General features: G+C 40.7%; 1 long non-coding RNA gene across 1 annotated transcript; it reads left to right on the top strand.

Annotated features, from left to right (window-relative positions):
• The first annotated feature begins 422 nt into the window (after positions 1–422).
• LOC125328488 lies at positions 423–5,691 on the top strand. Its single transcript, XR_007204737.1, has 3 exons — positions 423–506; positions 2,683–2,691; positions 5,677–5,691. It is a non-coding gene; the product is annotated as an uncharacterized LOC125328488 (long non-coding RNA).
• Positions 5,692–5,933: the final 242 nt, after the last annotated feature.

Here is a 5,933-nt window from a genome sequence, read left to right as displayed (position 1 = left end):
GATGCTGCTGGGTTGGGTTTTTGGTGTCTCGTTGCCTCGTCCACACTTTGGCACAACTTCGTCCAACTTTTCTCAAGTGTTTCCAGTGCTGATCTATTTGCATCCTTTCTTTTGGGAAGTGATAAGCTCTGATTATCCTGATTTCCCTTCTTTATTCCACGTTGGTGCCTGTTACGCATTTTTCAAGGTGAGAGTGTTGAGAAAAGCTAAGAGTTCAGATTTCAAGGTGTAGGAGCACAGCAGATTTCTTTAAGAAAATTATGAATTATCACAGAATTCCATAATGACTTGCATTGGAAGGGATCTAAAGCTCATCCCATTCTACTCCCTGCTGTGGGCAGGGACACCTTCCACTATCCCAGGCTGCTCCAAGCCCCAGTGTCCAACCTGGCCTTGGACACTTCCAGGGATTCAGAGGCAGCCACAGCTTCTCTGGGTACCCTGTGCCAGGGCCTTCCCATCCTCACAGAGAAGGATTTCTTCCTAAGATCTCATCTAAACCTGCTGTCTACAATGTCTGTGCCTCTTTTATATTTCTTTTCTATTAATTCCTATCCCCATTTTACCTTCAGAATGCACCTGATCATTGTGATGCCACCTACCTGCCACCCATGAGTGGTTTAGTGACTCCAAAACTTTTTCCTAGTTTTAAGTCTGATATTAACTAAATGTATCTTCTGTAGAAGAAGTATTTGTATGTTTTAAATTGTTTCATGAATGAAATAAAATAATAGCAATTTGTTCAAATTAAGTTATCATGAGGATGCCTTTGGCATTGCTGTGACCTGGTTGCTCGCTAGTGTTTTAGTTAAGCAAATGTTTTCCCTATCCTGGATTTCATCCAAAGAGGGCTGCAATAGATGACCAAAAAATTCTCTTTACTGTTACTCTTACAATTGCCATTGTGCTTGAAATGAAGCACTTCAGTACTCAAGACACACACACACACACATTCCAAATAAAACCCCCAGAACAAAGCTAGAAAAGCATTTAATTCTCATCTATAAATAGCCCAGTTAGCTCTGAAAAGCAGTAGAATACATTTGTTTTTACACAGGAAGAAGGAGCTCGTTACACTGTTGGTCCCCACCCCTCTTTCTAGACCCGTGTGGAAATACATGTGTTAAATAACCCACCTCTTCAGCAATATACTCTATTTATATTTTATATAAAATAATAATCTGGGCTGTGGTACTTTGAATGGTTCACAGAAGCACAAGAAGTCATTAACCTAATCCGCAACATAACATGATGTAAATCATATAAGATGTCATGCATTTTTAGAGGAAGTATTATTTTGAGTGAATACAGACACAGCTATTTGGCATGATTTCTTGAAGGGGATGGGAGTGTTGTGACCCAGAAAATGTGCTGCATTTATTGCTTTGACTCAGGATGTCATGAAGCTTCACATAAAAATGGAAGTTTCAAAACAGCAACTTTAGGGAAAAAAAAAAAAAAAAGAAAGTTAAATACCAGGAATGTCTTTGTCTAGCTCTAGATTTGGGCTGTGCTGAAGTGAGCATTCCAGTCTCTTGTATTCATTTCTTTACCAAGAGTCACTTCAAAGAAAACTTACAGAAACCAGAAAATTCTTCTTTTTAGATGACAAAAACTAAATTAATTACTTAATAAATAAATAAATAATAAATAAATTAATAAATAAATAAATTACTTCTAGTGCTTTAAAATGTATATTATTTTTCTTAAGAATGAGAAAAGGAAAATCTGAGTAATTACTTAAAGGACACTGTATGTGACTCATTTTTTGTCATCACAGCTGTCTACACAAGGTCTTAAAAGTCTACCTACTCTTGTATGTGCTTGGGTAATAAAGATACAGCCCATACACAGCCAGATCCAGAGCTTGCTGAAATCATAGGGAGGCTTTGTAAATATTCCAGTACTCTTGGATGCAAGCTCTGCACTTAGTCCTGCAAATCAGGATGTAGTAGGACCTTTCATTTGAGTAAATCACATCATATTTTTCATAGAAAGTGAAGTATGTGCAAAGGGAAGATGCTGCATGCTTGGAGTATTAGTTCAAAGAAATGGAGCAATCATCAACAAGTTCCTGGCTGTGTCCCATATGGAAGCAGGATACTTGCGACCTCAAAATGGTAAATTCCACTCATTAAATTTCCTTTAGAAAGAGTTACAAATCGCTGCTTTTGCACTCATCTGGGAGCTCCGCAGAAGCAGCTTTGGAAGATCTTTATCTTCACTGGAAAAAGTTCTGGTAGACTTCCGTGAGTTTTATCACGGAATCCCAGAATGGTTTGGGTTGAAAGAGACCTTGAAGCTCATCTCATTCCACCCCCTGCCATAGGCAGGGACACCTTCCACTATCCCAGGTTCCTTCAAGCCCCATCCAACCCGGCCTTGGACTTTTCCAGGGATTCAGGGGCAGCCACAGCTTCTCTGGGCACCCTGTGCCAGGGCCTCTGTATTCTCATATGGCTGTACTTGCCCCCTCCCCTTATTCCATGGCAGGAAATCAGTATTTTATGGTGATAGCATGAAGAAAACAGGCTCCTTGCTCCACAGTGATGGAAACCACATTCCCCAAAGCTCTCCTGAAGCCCATAGTAGGAGCTGCACTGGAAATACCTGAACTTGTAAATGCCGTGTAGCTCTGTACAGCAGCAACAACTGACCTGAGTTTCTTCCACTCTCCCTAAGGACTTTCTGGTTTTTTGCTTGGAGGTAGTTCTTACATTCCCGATGTTGCTGGCCTTGTGATAGCAAGAGAAAAGTTGCTGCCCCGTTTTTCTCACCCAGACTCAGGCAGGAGCAGCAGCGCTGTAGTTCCTGCATCAGTTTGCAGCCCACTTCTGCAGGCTTAAGTGGCTGATGTAGTTAGGGCTCTTACCCTAATGCGCCAGCACTCAGCTAAATGGAACCTATGATCTCCTTTGAGGTTCATCCATCATTATTCAGAACCTCTGCTTTGTGCCGTCATGCGGGCAAATGCTTTCATGTATTTATTCATCTCATTGTAAGAATTTCTGCAAGCATATGCAGACCACTAAGGCCAGCAGTGATTAAAGCCATGCAGTCTTGAGCAGATGTAGACACTTTAGTTCACCCTATTCATTCTGCTGAAAGAGTATAAATCAAAATATTTTCGGCACCAGGAAGAGAGCTCATCTGTTGCTGAAGATCACTGCGCTCCCCAAATATCTTTCTTAATCGTTGTCTTTTTATAATACTTGCCTGTTTGATTCCTTTTGTACAGAACAGAGCAGTGAAATGGATGCTGAACTCTTCTCACATTCCCTGTGTTTGGGTGACTACAGCAAAATCCTGCTTTTAAGGAGGTAATGGGAAGGAGCTGTGAATCCTGGAAAAGGGGAGAAATCGTATTGGTTTGATAATTTGTTACCTTCCTGAAACAGCAGAGCTGTGGAGAGAGAGTGGGAGAGGAAGCAGCATCCATGGAGAGAGAGGATTCAGCCAGAATAATTTTAATTTTAATAGGTGATAAAATCCAGGCTGAAACTGGCCTGTGACACACAGAGCCGCTATTTGCAGCAGCACACTTTTAACCACAGCTATAAAACATGTTTTTCGTCTAAGGAGCATTTCTCTACTTGGTTAATTTTTGTGAGCCTTTCATTTATACAGTAGGTCATCCTCCCAGACAAGCTTTCTGCTGGCCTTGGAGCTCCAAAGGAGCATTTGATTCTCTGCTTGGACCCTGTCCTCTACCTCTGTTCCTTGCCAGCCCAATTAGCCTTGCACTGCATGGCTGTCAGTAGCCTAACTACCTTGGAGCCATCAGATTAAAGTTTCCCTTTCCCAACTACTCTATTCATCAGGAATCCAGCACAGCCAAGGTTTGTGTAACCTGCTATGCTGAACCCTCCCACTCAATTGATTTCTGATCCCTAATGAACCATAGGCTGATGGACAATTACTCATCTTGCTGAGACATGTGGGGACTGTTAAAGGCAGCGTACTCGGGAGCCTGTGAAACTGTGCTTTCTTATTTAACATTAGCTGTAATTTCTGACACAGGAAGGATTATAGCAGGATCTGTTAAACATCAACCAGACTATCTCGGTAATGGCTAAAATTGTTTTTTAAAAACTCTCAGTCCCTTTATTATTTACTTGCAGATAAACATGTAACGATGAATTTTAACAATCTGGTACATTTAGAAGAAAGTTACAAGCTCCTGAAATACCCTACGGTGGAATATGACATTAATAGCTCAAAGCAGCTCAGCACTGCTAATGTGGACTGTTCTGTGTTGGGCTATAACTCAGATGGATACAATTAAAATAAGAGTATGATTATTGCTGTTACTGTACTGTGTTATGACTGCTCTGAAGTGCTTCAGCAACCTCAGTCAGTGCTTTTAAGCAGAGCTTTGCCACACCGAGTGTGTTAAATCTTAGCCCTGATGTGTTGATGAGGATAACGATTGGGATATTAGAAAAATCATCTATTCCTAGACTTAAGCACGTTAATAATTAGACAGCTAAATTTGTTATCCCCGGGGTCATAAAACTCCTCTGGGAAATAAATTATTAAAATCTCTCGGTTTGTAAAGGGTAAGGTATGTGATCCATGCTGCTTTTGAAGGAAATGGCTTCAAAAATGTCTGTCTGACTTTTGGCTCACTTGGCCTGTTCATCCTTTACAGCCAGTGATGTCATTAGAAAATGCACCACTCACACCACTGATTTCACTTCCAGTTGAAGGAATTGGCCTGTAAAAAACTGACAGACTGGATGAACAAATATATAACTACAGAAGTAGCTGTGTTGTAAACTGATTAAAATAACAACAAAAAGAGTGAGGTAGTTTAGCAGCACACTCTTAAGTCCATCATGTAAATAGAAATATTTTCCCTCTTTATCTTTTGAGAAGGAGATCGTATGATCTGACATACAAATAATTTCGGATAGTGTTACTCTTTGTTTGTGTAAATAGTAGGGACAAATGGGAGAGTGATTTTTCTTTCATTTTCTGGTTTCTGTCCCTTTTTATCTTCCAACTGTCTATCTGTAGAGTTTGAAATGGTTTGCCTCTCAACCTCACTGTTCTCCTTGAAATCCCTTATGCTCTTTTTCTCGTTTTCCTTTAAGAGCATTCCTGCAGACCTGAAGGAGTCCAATCCATATACCTGGGTGCTCTGTTCATATACAGAGTGCACGGTCTTCAAGACTCTGAGTGTGTCTTCATTTGTGCTCTTAGAAAGCCATTATGGCTATTGCTATTTTTAATTATTTATAGATGTCCCTATAGCTGGATTCTGTAACATGTAAATAGATAAGTTGATGACCCTTCTCCAGCAACAATGGTTTTCAACTAAAATATGAGATAATGAGAAAACAGCAGCTCATGGAAGCAGAAAGGAACAGAAGGAGAGAGCAACACAACCAGTAATTATCTTTGGGTTAATATTGAACATGTCTTGGAAATACTAAACCACAGAATGGTCAGGGTGGGAAGGAACCTTAAAATCCATCTTATTCCACCCCCTGCCCTGGGCAGGGACACCTTCCACTGTCCCAGGTTGCTCCAAGCCCCAATGTCCAGCCTGGCCTTGGACACTTCCAGGGATCCAGGGGCAGCCACAGCTTCTCTGGAAACCTGTGCCAGGACCTCAGTATCCTCAGAGGAAGACGTTTTCCTTATCCCTAATCTAACCCTGCCCTCTGTCAGTTTAAAGCCATTGCCCCTTGTCCTTTCACTGCATGAAAATACTTGGAACGTGTCATGAGTTTGTAAATATGTATGAAAAAACTTCTTGAGTTATCATTTCAACCACCTGTTCTTACCCATTTTCTTGGTTTCTAAAAATCCATCTTAAGACTAAGAGAGCTAAACTTACTCTCTGTTGTTCCAGCCTTTTACTCTCTAGTACATAGCCTTGTGTTTATTTTAAATTTAATTTCTCCATGGCAAACTCTTGTTATTCC

This window comes from Corvus hawaiiensis, chromosome 7 (assembly GCF_020740725.1).
Source record: "Corvus hawaiiensis isolate bCorHaw1 chromosome 7, bCorHaw1.pri.cur, whole genome shotgun sequence".
NCBI lineage: Eukaryota > Metazoa > Chordata > Aves > Passeriformes > Corvidae > Corvus > Corvus hawaiiensis.
Note: the sequence above shows the minus strand (reverse complement) of the source record. Positions and strands in the feature narration are given on the sequence as shown.